Below are 20,543 nucleotides of genomic sequence, written 5' to 3' on the forward strand. Positions count from 1 at the left end.
ACAGGTCTCCCTCCACATCCCAGGAAACACATTATCTATCTCAATGTACTAGATTCAACCCAATATAATATTCATTAGGTTTCTCAACTACCCCTCTATAGATTGGGAATCCTACACCACTTCTAATGCAAAAGCCCAACGATTCCTAAATTTGTTAATACTAACATCCTGAAACAGTTGGTCCATTCTCCTACCAGGGTTACAAGTACCCTTGAGCATGGACATGGGGGGGGGGGCAATGTTCCTCACCCAATATAATATCTTCACTCATCAGATCTGACCAAAAGGCTGTACCACTTGAAATGAAAATTAAATCTGGGAATCCAGTAAAACCAAAAACCCTTAGGAACTATTCCAAGGCTAACTTCTCTCTACTAAGCAACACCTTGGCTAAATTCCAAGGACCCCCAAACCCAGTAAATGCAACAGAATACACTGAGCTATTTACAAGATCTCTGTACAGCCATATTGATAGCTAGAAAGAGCGAGTTGTTCCCAATCATATTAAGAATAAGAAAAACTCAAAAGACAAGCCACCCTGGTGGAATCACAATATTAATTGGTTATACAACAAAAGATAAAAATCTTGGCCAATCTTAAGCGGAACAAAACCATACATACTAAAAGCCCCATGACCAATCTAAACAGTCAACTAAGAGAGTTAATTAATACTTCACTGGCTAAATTTGAAGAATAAGTAGCTTCTGAGGCAAAGAAAAACCACAAAGCTTTCTACAGCTATGTCTGCAACCTCAGAGGAAGTACTCAACAATGCACAGAACTTATTGTAAATGGCATCACCCACACTGAATTGGAGGCTATTACAACCTTTTAGCTGATAGGTTCAGCTCAAATTTCTCCCCTGATAGTCCAAAGGAAATACCACATAACACAAGCCCCCCAGCCATTACTAGAAAACAGGTCATTAATGCACTTTCCAACGCCAAAAACACTGAATTGATGGGGCCTGATAACATCCCAAGATATTTAGTAAATAGCACAAAATATGACCTCTCTGGTCCACTTGAATCACTTTTCAACTGGAGCCTTCAGTCAGGTTTTGTGCCCAAGGAATGGAAGAGGGCTACATTCATTTCCCTGCACAAAGGAGGTCCAACCACTGATCTGGATAACTACAGCACCATAAGTCTTACGAACCTTATATGTAAGGCCATGGAAAGAATTATCATGGACATGATAAATGAGGACATAAGTAACCAGCAAATGTTGGACTCATCACAGTTTGGCTTTGTTAAAGGAAAGTCATGGCTATTAAATATGGTGGACTTTTTTGAGAGGGTCACCAAAGCATTGGATGAAGGTAAGACTGTTCACACAGCTTACCTCGACCTGGCCAAAGCTTTTGGTACAATACTCCACTCAGGCATTATAAACAAGCTCACTTATTTATTTATTCATTTATTGACATTTGTTAACCCGGTTAGTCCAGCTGAGCCAGGGGCCCATTTTCAGTGGAGACCTGAGGAGAAAATCTCCAGAAAATTAACAATTATTACAGAAGTTACAAAGATATAAACAGATAACATGTCTGCTATTAAGTAATAGCATGACATAAGTCTATTAACAGGTAACAAATCTATAAATATTAAATATTAAAAAAAGATAAGAGTATGAAATTCAGTGGAATACCATACATGAGGTCATTTCAATGTACAAAGAGTCAACAGTAATAAAAGAACCTTTTATTTTGGGGTGAGTCATTTAAAAATAGTAAAAAGAGAGAAAAGTAACAGAAGGTGCAGGGTAAATGAGGAAAAAGAAATGATGTAGTCAAGAAGGGAGAATAAGTCAAGTGGGTGGTTGACAAGGGCAGGACCATGACTTTTGTAGATAGAGTTTAAATTCTTGTTTGAACAGGTACTTTTGAGGAGTGTTTCTTATATTGAAAGGAGTAAGTTACAAGCATAGGCTATGGAGTATTTATAAAGGGACTTTCTGATATTTTTATTGGGTTTGTATATGTCAAGGAGGTGTTTAATTGTAGTACCGAGGGGACGTCGGGGGGTTATAGTAGGACAGTAGATTAGAGATGGAGGGCCAGAAACAGGGATCATTCAGGATAGAGTGTGCAATATGCAGTTGAGAAATAAGTAGTAGTTTACGGAATTCAGGCCACTGTAGTGTCGTAAGGGTGAGGCAGTGAAGGGATTTGTATGGAAGACTGGAGGCAAATCTGGCTTTTTTTTTATATGTTTGCTCTAGTTTGGAGAAAAGAAATGTTTGGTATGGGGTTCAGGTTTGAAAGTGGTGTTGTCGAGGGAGGTGATAGAGAAGGAGGGTGTGCAGAGCAAGTGTTTTAGGAAGGAAGAGAAGGAGTTTATTTATTTATTTATTTTTATTTAGTATGAGTTGATTATCAGAAAGCCAGATTTCAACAGAGGAGAAGTTGTGTTGAGTTTGAGCTAAAAATTCAGGAATGCTGTGGGCACAGTTGATGAGAGTGGAATAGTCGGCATATTGTATAAGTGTTGAGAGGTTAGTAGCAGAGTGAAGTTTGTTAGTGAAAATATTGAACAGGAGGGGGCCAAGGATAGATCCTTGAGGGACACCAGTGTTTACTGGGAGGAAAGGGGAGATGACAGCTTGCCATTAAATGGACTTCTGCCTGCTGGAAAGCTAGCTAGAAAACCAGTCAACAGAGGAGTTAGAGAGATGAAGGTCAGAGAGTTTAATTAGAAGTTTGGAATGGGAGACAGTATCAAAGGTCTTACCCAGACCAAGGAATAAACAGGAGACAAAAAAGTTATTGTCATGGGCTTCAGTTACAGTTTGGGTGAAAGAGAGTAGTGCAGTGGCTGTACTATGATGGGGTCTAAAGCCATGTTGGGTGGGAGTTAGGAGGTTGTTGTCAAGAATATATTTGAGTAACAGAGTATGGATGCACTTTTCCAGGATTTTGTATAGGGGGGACAGGATAGCAATAGGTCTGAAGTTAGAAGGATCAGTAGAGTTTCCACCTTTGTGGAGAGGGATTGTATAAAATGATTTTCATATATCTGGGACATGGGCTTCATAAATATAATGATTGATAAGCATAGAGACAGGATATGCAATAGACTGTGCAGCAACTTTAAGAAGGTCGAGGGGTAGTTGGTCGGCAGAGGGGGATCAAGGTTTAAGTTTATTTAGGAGAGATTTAATAATGGAAGTGGGAACTGGTTGGAAAGTGAAAGCATTGGGGAGGATTTTGTTATGGGGTGATGGAGGGGTTGAGTTAGAAGTACTATTTTGGGTACGTTTTTGGACTGTTTCTATGAAATAGTTGTTAAGTAGAGTGGCAGTTTCTGTAGCTGTGTTGTGTGGGAATTAGTTAGGAGTAGAGTTGACAGGGTGAGGCAGGTTTTTGATAGTAGTCCAGAATTTCTTTGGATTTTTATGTGGGCTACATTGACTAGAGCAGAAGAAAGCTTTCTTATCTATGTTGACTAGTTTTTTGGTCATGTTTCTGAGCTCTTTGCATCTTTGAAGAAGGATAGAAGATTATTACTATTTTACATAATATATATATATATATATATATATATATATATATATATATATATATATATATATTATAAATCACTATTACTTATTTAGGCATAAACTCTTTCATCACCCACTGGGTAGCCAACTGGCTCACTGATAGGACCCAGGAGGTCAAAATAGGTGAGGCCACCTACACCAAGAGGCCAGTCACTAGTGGAATCCCCCAGGGCTCAGTACTGGGCCTGCTCCTTTTGGGTATCTATTTCTCTGAAATGGAAGCAAATGCTGAAGGTTTATGGCTGACTAGGTTTGCAGATGATTGCAAGCTTGGGGTTATCATTGACTCCCCTGCAGACACTAGCATTCTATAAGAAGGTCCATCTTTGACTATCAAATGGTGCCAAAGCCACGGTCTTAAACTCAATGCTAAGAAATGCATAATTGTACCCTTTGGGAAATCAACCATCCTGGCTAATTGCTGTGTTGATGATGCACCTCTAAGAGCTGACCCAGTGGTCATGGATCTGGGTACACACATAGACAGTAGTCTTACCTTAGATAACCACATGGCCACAGTGGTGAGGAAGTCCTTTAATGCTGTGCAACTTATAAGTAAGGGCATGGCATCTAGGTCCAAAGAGGTCATTTTCCCACTGTACTCTGCCTTTGTCAGACCAATTATAGAGTACAATGCCACCTTTGGAATGTACCTGACCGGGCACGTGCAGCAACTAGAGTGACTTCAAAGGTTCCTTACAAAAAGAATACAAACTGTAACAAATCTGCCTTATGCATAGCACCTTAAAGCCCTTTCCCTCTACTCAGTGTTCTATAGATTGCTGAGGGGTGATTTATGCCTGGCTTACAAGGCATCCACAAACCCTACAGTTATGAATCTCCTACATATTCATAAGTCAAAGAGTACTAGACACACAAGGTGTGGGGACCTGAATGTTTTCTGTGACTTAAACAGAACATGCTCGAGAGACAAATATGTGTCCCAGAGACTGCCCTTCCTATGGAACAGGCTTCCCATCCATTTGAAGCTGAGTTAATCTATTACCCAGTTTAAGCACAACCTAGACAAGTAGTTGTGGAATAGGAAATTTACACCAGACCTGGGTTCCATGTCCCTTATGGACAGAGGTATCTTATAAATGCCTGGCCCTCAATCTCCTATTTGGATGCAGGACATTGTTATTCTTTTGGGAAATTTGAAAGGCCCCTGGGTCATTAGCCTAGTAACAGTCTATGAATGTATTATTCTATGAATCTATACCCTCTAGCATCTTATGCAGAAAACTTTAATTTCTCTGAAATTTCAGTAAAACTGACCATGACCCTACATCTCAAACTCAGCGATTCAGGATGTAAATTCAGTAATCTTCCTCTCACCTTCCTAAGGCTTGTAGTTGATAAAATTGATAAACTCCATACTCATATCTTTAACCTCTCATTCACTTCATTGTCCCAAAAGCATTCAAGCATGCAGTTAGAATTCAGCAACCTAAAGTCACTTTTTCTATAGGCTAAAGGATGATAGACCTATTTCTACCCTGAGCCCTATTACCAAAATGTTTGAAAAAAAATTGTTATACAAGTAACTACTTAAGTACATTAAGCTAGGCCTGTTATGTGATGCACAACATGACTTTCACAATTCCTTCAGTACCTTTACTGCCCTGGTAATGGCCAGTGATACTATTTAATGCAACATGAATGAGGGATTTATTACTGCAGGTCTCTTTGTTGACATGAGAAGGGCTTCTGAAATGGTCAATCATATACTTCTTCTCGACAAACCCAAAAGACTCAGTTTTGAAGATAACACTATTTGCAGTTTTCACAGCTATCTAAATGACAGACTCTTCCAGGTCTATAGCAATGTCTCATCCTCTGCTACTGGTAAAAGTAACACAGGTATAGTGCAATGGTCTATGCTAGCTTCTCTTCTCTTCTCTTCTCTTCTCTTCTCTTCTCTTCTCTTCTCTTCTCTTCTCTTCTCTTCTCTTCTCTTCTCTCTTTGTTAATAATCTCACCCTAGAATTACAAAATCTTAAATTAATAATGCTGCTCCTGCAATCCAGTACTAGTCATTTTGACCTGCAAACCAAGTTACAGAACAATTTCACTCAGTTATGTACCTTTCTTCACTACTAACAGACTACTTATTATTAGTATTAATAATAGTAATAATAACAATTCTATTTGTTAACCAGTTAGGTCCATTGTCCACTCAGTCCCTTTTTAGGGCAACCCAGGAGCAATTTCTGGTTCAACAAATTGCTCAAGGTCACATAGTAGGCAAACAAAGGCTGAGGGAATTGAACCCTATACCATAGGGACTACAGTTCACAACCTTAACCTCTGTGTCCATTGCTATTCTTATAATCCCTATGAAAGCCAGTCAAGCTCTTTGCGTCAGCAAAGAAATTATCCCCTATTCCTCCTATTCTCTTAACAGAATTTAATGGGAACAGAATACCCAATGTCACTGAACAAAGGTACCTAGGCCTAATAATACTCAAACCTTCCCTTTCCTTTACCATACATACACATTTGGTAATTAATAAAGTCTTTGCTTAATTAAAACTATGCTACAAGATCAGTAACCTTTCACCCACTGCTTGCAGGGCCATTGCTAAAAATATTTTAATACCCAACCTTGAATATGGCCTTTTTTCTTGTTATGCATTCAGCCCACAATATTTACAGAATGCAGACTGTGACACACCTGCACTGGCCCAGTAACCAAGTAGCCTCAATCCTCACCACTAGCAACAGCTAGGGGATGTGCACATTGGAAGGATGGCAAGTATACACACAGTAAAGTGCAATTTCCCTTAAGAACACACAAAGATCACAGCCAGTCTGGGCTGATTTCTCCCTCTTTCTCCAGATACCCAAGAAGACTCCTCACTGGCATAGCTATAGGGTTGATATCTCAGCTGAGTAGCCAAGCTAAGACCTTCAGCACCCTCTCTATTCAACTAGTACTTCATGTCACTGCCCAAGTAGCTGACACACACAGACTTTGAGATTTGATTTATATACCAGCACACACACCCACACACACACACACACACACACACACACACATACACACACACACACACACACACACACACACACACAGCTAGAAAACTTGTGCCAGCCTTCCCCAGGTAATTCCCCTTTTGCCCAGACTATAAGGTAGATCCAGCTGCCACCAGCAACCCTTATCAGCTACTATAAGGCCTTTACAAGGGGTGTCCAATCCTACTGTGTAATGTTACTGTTAATCCGAATGGTAGTCTGACCAAGAGGAAGGCTATTTAGGAGTGGCCTGTACAGTGTCACCAAATACATCTGCAAGTTCTCTGACAGCTTAAATATGTCCCACAAATATCAGCCACAAAGATATATTAAATATATTTAATAATAAATAATAAAAGAACAAGACAATACTCAGTCAATCAACACAGTTGCTTCAGAGTTCAAAATCATAGGAAATATTTTAAAACAACATTGCAGGGCAGTCTCAAATAAATACAGAAAACATTTAAACTAATCTTTACTATATGCCTATCTATATCTAAGAGAAATTACTGTACTCTAGTTACTTACTATTAGCAAGGCAAGTGCAGTGGGTGATGATGAATGGATTTTCCTGCTAGGTCCAAGACAAAATACAAAATGCCCAGTCTTCTCTGCTGGGTTAGCTTGGAGGACATCACTTTTTGTCACCTCACTTAAGTTCCCAAGCTAAACCAAAAACTAGCTGAATTTCACATCTCTGTGTGAAAAATACATATCTCTCAGATCTTTGCTGTTGCTAGAAGACATAAAACAATAAAACACTTACAAAACAATGCAGAAGGCAGCCTAGTTCTAGACATCCTGTCTCTTTGCCGCATTGAAACTAATTTTTTATGACAGAATCATAAACCACTCTAATCTCAACTTATTTTCTTGAGGTTTTGTAAGTTAACTCTGTATGTTACAGCTTCTACTATTAAAACATACATTTGCACAGTTATATATTTTATATTAATTTATGTTCTTTTCCAGTAGGATACATTATAGACACATTCTTGAAGCTCAGTACTGTAGTTTAATGTACATTTGTAAGACATGCATATGAATCATGCTGATATTCACAAATGACATAGAATTATTTACAAAATTCCAGTTAGCTGGGCTGGCGGCATTTTGGTTTGTCACACTGAGAATAAAATATGAATATTCATTCTATTAACAGACCCTGAGATGCAAGAAAAAAGAAAAAAGAATGTGGAAAAGCACTCAAGAAACGTACCAATATAAAATAAAAAATAAAAAATAAAAAAGAGTGCTTGAGATGTAACTAGACCCAAGCGAGTTAATCCAAGTCGTTTAATTCAAATTCACACAAAATACTAAAAAGTAGCCAATATAAGCATACACAAACAGCCGTTGTAAGCATAAACGCCTTTACACATTAGACTTGCATTTTCATCTCCATAGAAAGACTTCATCAGATGACCAGTATAAAATCAATTAATCATTTATATTAAGGTTAATTAATGTTGGACAAATGAATTGATATAAAAAACATTTAAAAGGATCAATGACATTTAGGGTTAGAACAACATAATATATAAAAAATAATTAAAAACCACTTTCAAGTATTGTTGCAACTTCTCTTAAAATAATAAATATTCATACATAAATTAGCATAAAATAGAAATAAATACTATATACACATATATAAATCTTCGAAAATAAATTAATTAAAAATGTATTTAAAAATATCACTATTCCTTTTGTATGGTATTGTGCCTATATAATGCAAGGGAATACTGCCATCTCCTGACAAAAAATGTTATTACATCTCATTCCATTCATAGTTTTGTATATCTTAATTTTAACAGCGGCAATATAGAGACATAATCATTCAGCCCAGGGAAATTTCCTGCTTCAAGGGTCACTTGCCACCACAGTTCCCTGAATTCTGTCCTCTCTTTCCATGGGCCTCCCCTAATATCATTTTTAATTTGTTCCAACACGAAGAAGGAAAATTCAGGTTTTTTACATAACTTTGTGTGCTTAAACAAATCACTAGTTTCTTTGCCTACTGCCATGTCATAAGTATGTTCGTAGATCCTTCTTTTTAACATTCTTTCAGTTTTCCCGACATAGAAGGATCTACAAACTAGGCAAATAACTAAGTGAACTATCCCTTTTGTTTCACAATTATGATAGTCAGAACTATTAATCCACCTCTTCCGACTTTCTAAATAAACCTTATCTGTGTTCATAATGTACATACATTGGGAACAATGTCCACATTTGTATGTTCCAAACCTTCTTCTGTTAGAATTAGGCTTATTATTCTTATTTTCCAAAATATTTTTTATATTCTGTGAGTTTTTATACACCACTTTAAAGGGAAGTTTGGTAATAGTGTCAAGATCTGAAAAAGATGCAAATCTATTTCATTCTTTTGAAAAAATCTTTTTAGTATTGTTATTTAAAGCATTGTATTCTAAAAGCATTGCCTGTTGATAAATGTTATTTCCATTTATATTATTCTTATCATTACCCGTATCACCATCATTATTTTGCACTCTATCCCCCTGAATAGATTTAAATCTACTACTTCTTTCTCTTTCGACCTCAGACCTAACATTTTTAATAAAATCCTGGGGGTACCCTCTTTCCATGAATATGTTTTCTAACAAATTACACTCTATTACAAAATCTGTATCAAGGCTAGTCATACGGCACCCCCTTACAAACTGGCCCTTAACTATATTCTTTTTACAGTGTAGGGGATGTGCACTTTGATAGTGAAGAAAGGAATTACAAAAGGTAGACTTTCTATAAATCTTAGTTTCAAACTTATTGTCTGCCTTGTATACCTCTAAATCCAGGTACTGTAAATTTTCATTGGATATTTTATAGGTAATATTTAAAAAGTTAGTAGTTTCATTCATATATTTCATAAAATCTTCAAACGTTTTTTACCTGCTATCCAAAAAATAACTATATAATTCAGGAACCTTCAATACAGGCTCCAATAGGACCTAAATTCAGAGTTTAAAATATACTTTTCTTGCCATTTTGCCAAGACCAGATTGGCATAAGTGGGAGCACACACTGCCCCCATTGCCACCCCTTGAATTTGTTGGTAAAATTCTCCATTAAAGCATATAAAATTATATTTTAAAACCATATCCATTAAAAACACATTAGTTAATTTCTCATTATGGGATAACCCCTGGTCCTCAAAAACAATCTCCTCGAACATTTCCATCCCAATAGTATAAGGTATAGAGGAGAACAAATCTATAATGTCAATAGTAACAAATAAGAGGTCTTCATGATATAAATCATTAGAAATTTCTCTCAAAAGGTCCCATGAGTCTTTTAAAATAGCTTTTCTTCTGACCCATAAATGCTTCAACTTAAAATCCACATATTTAGCTAAAGAATAGGTTTTGGACACTTCAGCCGAAACTATGGGTCTTAATGGTGGATCCCTCTCATTTTTTTGGGTCTTAGGGATTCCAAAAATAGTAGGTACTCTAGGTTTATCAATTTTTAAATATGTATAAGTTTTTTGATCAATAAGTCCTTCTTGTAACATATCATTAAGGCCTATGTCAATTTTATTATAATCTATGTTCACCTCATTCTTAGAAACACTAGAACATCTTAAGTCATCCCATAAGATTGAATTCATCTTACCCTCATATTGTATATTATCTATTATAACAATCTCACCCCCTTTATCTGGTTTCATTACCTGGATGTCAGGGTTAAATTTCAATTCATCAAGTATTTCCTTCTCCCTGTTGCTTAGGTTGACCTTGTATTTAATTTTGTTCTGTTCATTCCTAAGCTCCTTCTCGATTATCTTCTCCAAATTTTTTAACTGCGGATGCGGGGGAGGGTTATAAATAGTCCTTCGTTTTAGTCCTTGATCTGTGTATGTATTATCATTGGGGAATAATATACTTAAATTAATTTTCCTTAAGAATAATTTAACATCAAGCAATGATTTTGTCAAATCCCCTATTCTGTAGGGAATGAATTTTAAACCTTTGGACAGTAAATCAAAATGTTCCCTCTCTATTATTATGTTACTAAAGTTGTATATAGAAAAGTTTTTGTATGTATTCTTAACCCCTTCAACTAAAATGTCATTTTGGTCCCTAAAGATGGGGTGGGTATACACTAATAGCTCCCCCTCCCCCTTCTACCCCCCCCCCCTCCAGTGAAAATTTGATTGTTGGTACCCTTGTTTATTCATCAGTCTTTCTGATCTACGTAAAGGTGGAAAAACCTGATCATAGTCAACGTCAACATCTTCCTGGTGGAGGTTATAGTTTAAACCATTGTCATGTTTAAATAAATCATTGGTCTATTTATTATCAGTCATGTTCTTATTATACCCGTAATGTGGTTTAGGGTAACTGGAATTACTTTCATATTCATTCATATCTCTTTCCAGTTTCTTTAATTTTATGTGTACCATTTCATCACTTTTATTATCAATCTCCCCTCTTATGCTGAAATATTTTTCCTTTTCTGAGATGCACCACTAAAATTTGCTAAAAAAATTCCTCACGGCTTTCAGTGCCTCATAAGGCCACTTTTTTTCTAAGTACGCTATAGTGGTAAAAATATAGTCACTGCCACCCACCCTCCAAGAGTGAAGCTGTCTTCACAAGACAGCTCTTATGTACTCAGAAGTACACAAGACAACAAATTCTGTCCAATGCACCCTGCGTTTAAAACCAGGGTAACTGAGAGACCCTTTTCTAGAGTGGGAACTGCTGCCCGGAACCACCTGCCTAGATATCTGAAATCTAAAAAAAATAAATGCTTCAAAGCTGCAGTTAAAGAGCATCTCTTTACTGAATCTGTCTACAACTGCTACATTACAATGGTTAGGTAGCTTACCATCCAGTATTATGAGTAAAAGAATACATTTAATAAACTTTTCTCAGCCACTTAATGTGGCATCTTATATGCAAATATTTCATATGCACATAAGAGTTTATGTGTTATATGCATGATTGCACTGTATTTGATGCATATCTTAGTATGCATTTTATATATATATTTTTTCCTTAATGCACTCTACATGGATTGTTTAATCTTGCTCTGTCTGCATTCTATTCTATCATTATGTTTTGAATTTTGTCTGTACTTATTTTGTATATAATATTGTTAGTTAAAAGATCATGATGTATTTTCTGCTCTTTGAGGTTGGGTAATAGCTGAAAAGGGTCAATAGACCAGTCTAGTTACCCTGTGATCAAATAATAAATAAATAAGAGAAGGTGTCATTTTTATTTTGCTGTAGTTTATATGATCCGGAGTTGCTACAGGAGAAACTTGCGATCCATGAGCTTGGACAAATGGATGTGATCTACCCTTATGTTTAGTAAAGGTTTGGAAACAGGTACATTGACTGAGCTAATCCCCAGCAGGTCTATAGGGCAAACCTTGACAGGTGATCCTAAACTTAAGGGAATCATGACACAAGACTGTTAGGAACTTCTGTGACCCAGAAGGAAGTTAAGGCGAGGGACATCACAGAATGGTCAACAGTTAAACAGGCAAAAGAACTAAGGAAAAGGCTTTCACATGTGCTCAGGTTATCCTTTCTAACCTACCAGTCATGCCAGCTACTATTGCCCAAAATGACAAGACTATTTGGCTTAATGATATCTTGTCTTGTCTTGGTTAGAGGAAGCCTAGAGATAAATGAGGGTAACCTTTCAAGTGAGGAAACTTCCTGCTAGTGTATAAAAGCCTATATCTTGTACTATGAAGAGGGACAGGTTCAGGTGCAGAGGAGTAGAAACTAGTTAGAGAGGCAAGGCATCTGTAAAAAATGAAGGAGTTTTTTTATAGTACCACTCAGGCTACAAGGCTGAATTTAGCATGCATGAAAATCTAAATCACTGTTCACTATACTCCTCAATTTATCAAGGAGCTGCATCTTGAGTATATCAACCCCATCCAAATGACAGCTAAGGAGCATGAATCAGGGATCCTCTCTAAAAAAATGTCAGCTTTCCGGCACTGTGTATCACCCAGTGCAGATTCCTTAAGTTTTGTCTCACAGACTCACAAAGGAATCATTTGGTAGAACAATTATCAGAAGCGAAAAGTGGCTTGAGAAAGTGTGCAATTAATATCATGTATCATGATTTTGTTTTAGATATACTGTATTTCAAAGTTTAGAAACTGCATCATTTGCAGAGTTGGATGATAGGAGGAAGAATATATATTTGGTCCCACATGGAATTTGATCTCCCATGGAACATCATTATCACCAGCCCAGTTCCCAGTGCCCCTCATCCACAACGGGTCTAGCAGTTTGTCTCCTACCTGAGACTGACTTCTGCATCTCTGGGGCCAGTCGTGGCCTCTAAGGCATTCTGGGAGCTCAGCAGTCTCCAATTCCATCCTGAGGAGGTCTTTTAGATGTCCTACCCACTCCCCGCTCCATCTCCCATATTTGATAATTCACCCGAGGACAAGTCCATTCTCTGGATCACACTTCCTCTAAGGGAGACCACCTGGGGTGAGCATATCTATCCTTCCAGTTAGTCATCCAAACCTTAATTAAGCCTGGGTTGACTGGGTCTGATAGCAGTTTTTTTTTTTTTCCTGTAGTAGTGCTTGATGTGGAATGTTTTGTTTTTAGAACCTGCATCCCATTCAAAGTATATTGCCTTGCACTAGAAACCATCCACCAGGGCAGGCAAAACCAGGAGCAGCACTGTATCCTCCTTGTCAAGCTAATTAGCAGAACATGAATCACACCTGCACAGATAAAACTGCAGCCGAGTCCAGTCAGAATTCTGCCTAACATTTTATAACTACATTGACTAATTGCCAAATCAGATTGTTCAAGTGTGTATTTTTTTTAGCTGTGAAAGGTTGGAGGAAAAGAAAAACTGACCAAAAATAAACTTGGCAAGAATGCCTTTTTAAACTAAGCAACAAATGTTATGTAAATGTAGAAACTAGAAGGGACAGTAATCTAAATCTGAACTCTCTGCAGTGCAACTGAAACAGCAGATATTTTTCTTAAGTTACAAGGTAAAACAATTTATTTTGTATGGAATTATGCAGAGTAAAAGTAATAGCCTTTCATGAGAATGTTGTGTTCTCCTTTGGAATTGCACTAAATGATTCTGCATTTGATTATACAGACAAGGTAAGTATCTTCTCAGATCTCGGGAGTCCTGGAAATCGTAAACTGTCTGAATACTTATTCTGAGAGATGTTTTCGTAAGTTTCTGCCATGAGTAACTCTGTACAGTATTTACTTTCTCACCATTCAAAGTTAAAATATTTACAAAAAAGAAGTAGTGGATGATGATACAAGATAACAGTGTAGTTAGAATGTTTACACAAAGAAACATGGAATGATAATGCATACATGATAGCACTGTGTGTTCTCTTGTTTTTACAGTCTTGACTTTGATGGCTGGTAAATGTTGCAGCTTACAGCCAGATAATGACTTCATGAAGCATTTACTGGCAACCTGATGCCCTGAGTGCTAAAGGAGCTCTTCAGAGAGGAGGGGAATGGCCATTCTCTATGGGGGGAGGCTGCTAGACCCACTATGGTACTGACACCCAGTGGAGTCTTTCTGTAATGCAGGTGTGACAGCAGCAATTAGGCCATGACAAGGTGTAGCACAGTAAGCAGTGTATGCAGTATCCACAATCAGGCATGAGCAGTGGTTCTAGAGACTGAACCCATCAGCTGATGCCAGAGTGGGAGGTTAGGACTTTATCAGGAAAACCTTCAATGGCTGCCTGGATGATGGCCTCTCGTGATCAGGTCTGCATACTTCCCATCAAAGAAATGAAATCAAATTTCTAAAGGCTATGTATGAACTGAAAATTATTACCACTTAAAAGGACAACCATAAGTCCTTCCTCAGCTATGTTAAATGTCTTAGAAATATTGCACAGTACTGTACTAATATGATTCATAACACCACTCAAACCAAGAAGACGTAGCTAAAATATCAGCTGACAAATTCAGTTCAAATTTGTTTCCCCCAGTCCCCAACCTCCCACCCTTTACATACTACATTGTCTATACTTTCCACCCCAGAGATTACATCTGAGCAAATTTTAAAAAGAGCTCTTTTTGCGAAGTAAATAAACACTAGCTACATGGAGCCTGAAAATGTACTGGGGTGCTACCTTGTTTTTATAAAACACTATGTGGGGTGCTACCTTGTTTGTATAAAATACGGTGCCACTGATATACTCTGGAATCTGTACCACAACTAGAGTGGGGTAAAGGGGGCAGTTGCTCTGGGAGATTTGTGTCAAGGGGCATGATTGACATGATTAAAACATTTGGAAATGGAAGTGAGTGCAATATCATGATTCATTTAATCAGCGCTGTCTAATATTGTGTCTGCTTAAGTTAATGTGTTTAGAAGACAAGTTTAGAAGATTTTTGTTTTGTTTTGTTTTCAGCTTTGCAACCTTGGAAGATTTCTTAAGTCTTGATTGAGAGAAACACCAATCTGTCTGGGGTGCTAGCTGACCTAGCTATGTCTTTGACCTCAGCCACTGAAATCCTCCTGTACCATTGGTTTGGAGAACAACTGTGATCATACCCCTTTACGAGAGTGGTCCCACCACTGATTCAGGAAAATACAAATCAATTAGCCTTATCGGCCTTATCTACAAAGACAGTGGCAACATCATAAACAAGCGCATTGGCAGCCTGACATCCTTTAACTCATGCCATCTTGTGGTTACAAAGATAGCTCATGCCTAGTAAATTTTGTGAACTTTGAAATGTCAGTATGGTCTTTAACAATGGTAAAACAGTGTATACAATCCACCTGAATCTGGATGAAGCCTTTGACATGATCCTTCACTCTGGCATTGTAGCCAAACTAATTAAACTAAATATAAATTCATCTGCTCATTTTTGACACTAAACAGTGACAGCAATCACCTAGAGAAAATGTTTGCATATTCGAGTGCTTAGACTTGACACAGCATGCATTCTATGATCTGTGTTCTCCTACCTAAAGGATACTGTGGACCACAGCTGATGATAAAAGCGAATGGTCTACATAACTCTTCCCTTGATAGTACCCACAACTCCATTCGATTTTGGGTATAGTCTGTCAGCATATCACTCAAGTTCTAAGGTGGAAACTTCCAGACTGATTTTGAGAGGTAGGTGGAATGCCACAGAGATATGGGGAGAACATGCAAACTCCATACAGGCTTTGGCCAGAGGTCAGGCTTGAACTCTATACCTTGTGCTAAGGGATGCAAAGACTTTAACCATTATAAGTGTAACCATTACGTTTTTCTGGTAAAGAAGGTTTGGGAGAGACAGGAAAAAGGAAAGAGGAAATGAGTGCATACAGCAAAGAAATGGATTGATTGCATGACAGATGACCTGCAACAGTCATGCATGGCTGTTAAAACAGGTAGGTAGAAGACTGACGGTTGAAGCAATGCCCATGTCGATACAAAAATGTGAAAAGGAGGCTGATGACGATAATGGGAACATACATATAAAACAGGGCTCCATGCTGGGTCCAGTCCTACTTGATATTTCTTTCCTCAATGTTCCAGCTGATACAATGGGTCTCTGACTGAAAATGTTTGCGAATAATTGTAAACATGTCATCGTTAGCTCTCCTGTTGATCACTTGATCCCACAAGTGAGTCTTGCACATGTAACACATGATGCCAGGACCATAGTGTAAGGTTAAATGCAAAAAAAAGCTTTGCATTCTGTATTTTGGTGAAGACCAATATCCTTTTACATGTAATGTGGATGACACCCCACTCAAAATCAATACATTTATTAAGTACATCAACACTTTCATTGAAAATAAACTCTCCTTTGATCACCATGTCTGCAGTAGTTAGAAAACTGTTATATCTAACCCAGCTAATTACCAAACTTATATCCTTCCAGCTCTGAGATGTTATCATTTCTCTCTACTCCTGCCTTATTAAGCACATAATTAAATATAATTCTCCCTATGGTAGGTTTCTGACCAAAGACATGATCCAGCTGAAAAGACTGCAGTATTTGCTCACGTATTTCTTCAACTAGAACATCATAGTTATGATTTCTGTTGTCCTATGCAAATTGCCTTAAAGCACTATTCCTATTCTCAGTCTCATACAGACTCCTCCTGTGAGGTGCCCTCTGTCTCACCAAGAAGGCCTCAAATGATCAGCACTGTCTGACTTTCTACATGTCAGCTAACCATGCAAAACCAGAGACACCCACGTCCACTGCAGTATAAACAAAACCTGCATTCATCGCCCAGAGAATACATTTCAACTAACCATGCAAAACCACAGGCACCCATGTCCACTGCAGTATAAACAAAACCTGTATTCACCTTCGAGAGAATACATGTCAAGTAACCATGCAAAACCACAGGCACCCACATCCACTGCAGTATAAACAAAACCTGAATTCCCCTAATCAGAAATAGGATGTCCCTTCACATTAAAAAATCACTTCAGTAACCATCTTTAAATGCTACCTGGAGGAATGGATGGGACATTTGAAATGCACTCTTGGGCTTGCCCCTGTAATCCATATGGAAAGGGATATTATGTAGTGGTACTGTTAATCTAGGCTACAAAAAAGCCATTCAGGTCAACTGCCTAGTAACAACATATGAATCTATGAATGAATGAATGAATGGCCATTCTGGTCACATAAGGGCTGATGATTCGCTCACAGTACAGAGTAAAAGTATCTCAAACGATTATAGAAATTGCTAATGTCATGGTGCGATCTGCTATAACTACATCACTTCTATTAGAAGGTAGTTTAAAATGACTTCCAAGTAACTTATTTTTATAAAGCGCTATCATTTGTTTTTTATCTTGTTTCAGTATTCTCTACACGCCCTAGTAAAATGTAGATTTATTTCTATATGTAAACTGATGGTAGCTTGATAAAGCCATCACAGTCTTATATTTGGATCAAGAAAACTAAAGGATTTCTCATGGTAACAATAAAATTTGCCTGTGCAAAACTGCAAATGACATCAAAATTTCCAGCCCTTTTACAGTAAGAGTAAGTATAAAGAATGATCTCTGAGTAAATCAACAAAATGCATTTCATCAAGGTACTTAGTGTAAAATATCACAAAGCACAAATGCATGTATGGATTTGTCACTGTGAAGCTCAGTTGCAATAAAAATGTTTAAAATTTCTTTGTTCTAACTATTGTATCCGATTCTTGCAATAAGCAGAAATAAAACTGTATAATTCTTTATTATCTAGCCATAGCTCTCAACCTCTTAACACAAAAAAGGACAAAGCCAAAAATAATGGTGGGACAATGCCCAAAAAATAGAGGCAAACTTTATATATTTCTTCTTTTGACTTAGAAAGTTGTTGGAATCAAAGCTCTTGTGTTACAGTGTATTTTCTGAAGGATGCAAAGTCTGAAACTCAAATGCCTCTCATTATTTAGTGTATTCAATCCTCAGTGATTTTCTAGAAAATTTAGAAAACCACAAATTATACAAGAAACATTCCTAAAATATGAGGCAAAAATCTGGGCATTCTGCAAATATCTTGGACAGTTGAAAGCCTGAAAAGTATGTATCTAACACTTGAAGAATTTATACTTCTGTTATTTAGCAGGGCTTCTTCTTCTTCATGAAACAGGAGGCTGGCATTATAGTTTATGGTGACATAAATTTATTTAACTCCTGCAAACGCAACCTCAGATTAATAAAATAAGCCGATTGTGCTGCATGTAGAGTGATCCTCCCAGTGAAAGAATTTAAGTTCCCCTGTGCTGTGTAAAGCTTTTCTGTTTTCAACAAATAATTAGCAAGAATTTAAATCAAGCAAAGAACATATCATGATTGCAATGATCCTTAAGTACAGCAGGGAGTTATCCTGATGTCTTGTAGCACTTCAACAGATACATGTGCATGAACAAATGCACAACAGTGCTGACAAACACCATCATTTAAAATAACAGTTATATTTATGTTTTGTAGCACTTCAACAGATACGTGTGCATGCACAAATTCACAACAGCGTTAACAAACACCATCACTTAAAATAACACTATGTCCGCATACTTGCATATGTTTCAGAAAAAAAATATATATATATATATATATATATATATATATATATATATATATATATATAAAACATCTCAGGAAAACTGCTGCCTCAGGAGATATTAGATTTACTCTGACACATTGCTCAGCAAAGAAACCAGAAGCGCCTTTTAAATGTTTGCCTTTCAGCTTCAGCATAAGGGGACCATTGTACATTCAAGGAAGAAATTATGATGAACATAAATTTTGGCACCATTCCTAATGCAAACAGTGATTAAATGTGGGCACAAAAGTAAAGTCTGAGCATAAAGAAATATGAACGCAAAAAGCTTAGAATGCAGCACATTAGTGAGGAATTATTTTAGACTTGATTCCAGGCATTTTCTAAATTTCTATTAGTAGCAATCTGATCAGTTCAAAACTGATGCATACTACATTTACATATTTATCACTGTAGTCATCAAGTACTTTACAAGGAAAGCCATGCAAGGAAACCAGTAAAGGGTTTGTGACATGGATAAAAATGTAGGCAGAAAGTTTAAACATCACCACATATTGTCAAAGCTTTACAAAACGTGGTTAAGTAGTCAGACAAAAATTATATTAAAACTGTGATGGTATGAAGGAAAAAATATCATTACATAGACATATTACTCAGTTGTAAGAAATTTTACATGCTAGCTGACTTCTTGTTATTAAATAACGACTTCTTCAAAACAGCAATGTAAATAGAAAATATTTAATATTGCATTGTGTAGCATTGATGGTATAGTGGTGAGTATAGCTGCCTTCCAAGCAGTCGACCTGGGTTCAATTCCCAGCAAATGCAAGAAGCCTGTACATTTAAACACTCATGTCGGTTCTGCTGCAAGAACCCAGCCACTGGGGATGCACAAGCCAGTGCATTTCTTTGTGCCGGTCCCAAGCCCGGATAAATGGGGAGGGTTACGTCAGGAAGGGCATCCGGCGTAAAACTTCTGCCAAAAATTACTGATGCGGAGAACTTTTCATAATTGCATACCGGATCGGTCGAGGCCCAGATTAACAACGACCGCCACCAGTACTGTTAGCCAACAGGGTGCTGGCGGAAATTGGGCTACTGTTGGCCGAAGGAGAAGAGGAGGGCGAAGGCATGCCCGAAGGCAGGAAGATAGGAGGAAGGTTAGGAGTGTAGCAGTGAGGGTAGGAACTTTGAATGTTGGCAGTATGACTGGTATAGGAAGAGAGCTAGCTGATATGATGGAGAGAAGGAAGGTTGATATATTGTGTGTGCAAGAGACCAGATGGAAGGGAAGTAAGGCCAGGTGTTTAGGAAATGGGTTCAAATTGTTTTATCATGGTGTGGATGGCAGGAGAAATGGGGTAGGGGTTATACTAAAGGAACAATATGCCAAGAGTGTTTTAGACGTGAAGAGAGTGTCTGACCGAGTGATGTTTATGAAGCTCGAAATTGATGGTGTAATGATGAATGTTGTTAGTGCATATGCTCCACAAGTTGGGTGTGCGATGGATGAGAAAGAGAAATTTTGGAGTGAGTTGGATGAAGTTGTGGTGAGTGTACCCAAAGGTGAGAGACTAGTGATTGGAACGGACTTTAATGGGCATGTTGGTGAAGTGAACAGAGGGGATGAGGAAGTGATGGGTAGGTATGGTGTTAAGGAGAGGAATGCAGAAGGTCAGATGATTGTGGATTTTGTGAAAAGGATGGACATGGCTGTGATGAATACGTATTTTAAGAAGAGGGTGGAGCATAGGGTGACGTACAAGAGTGGAGGAAGATGCTCACAGGTTGATTATATATTATGTAGGAGGGCCAGTCTGAAGAAGATTGGAGACTGTAAAGTGGTGGCAGGGGAAAGTGTAGTTAAGCAGCATAGAATGGTGGTATGTAGAATGACATTGGTGATCAAGAAGAGGAGGAGGAGTGTGAAAGCAGTGCCAAGGATTAAATGGTGGAA

At 37.7% G+C, this 20,543-nt stretch overlaps 1 non-coding gene across 1 annotated transcript; it reads left to right on the forward strand.

Moving 5' to 3' along the window:
• The first annotated feature begins 19,342 nt into the window (after positions 1 to 19,342).
• Positions 19,343 to 19,414, forward strand: TRNAG-UCC. The gene has a single exon. It is a non-coding gene; the product is annotated as a tRNA-Gly (tRNA).
• Positions 19,415 to 20,543: the final 1,129 nt, after the last annotated feature.

Source organism: Protopterus annectens, chromosome 2.part1 (assembly GCF_019279795.1).
Source record: "Protopterus annectens isolate FY-2018-M chromosome 2.part1, PAN1.0, whole genome shotgun sequence".
Lineage (NCBI taxonomy): Eukaryota > Metazoa > Chordata > Ceratodontiformes > Protopteridae > Protopterus > Protopterus annectens.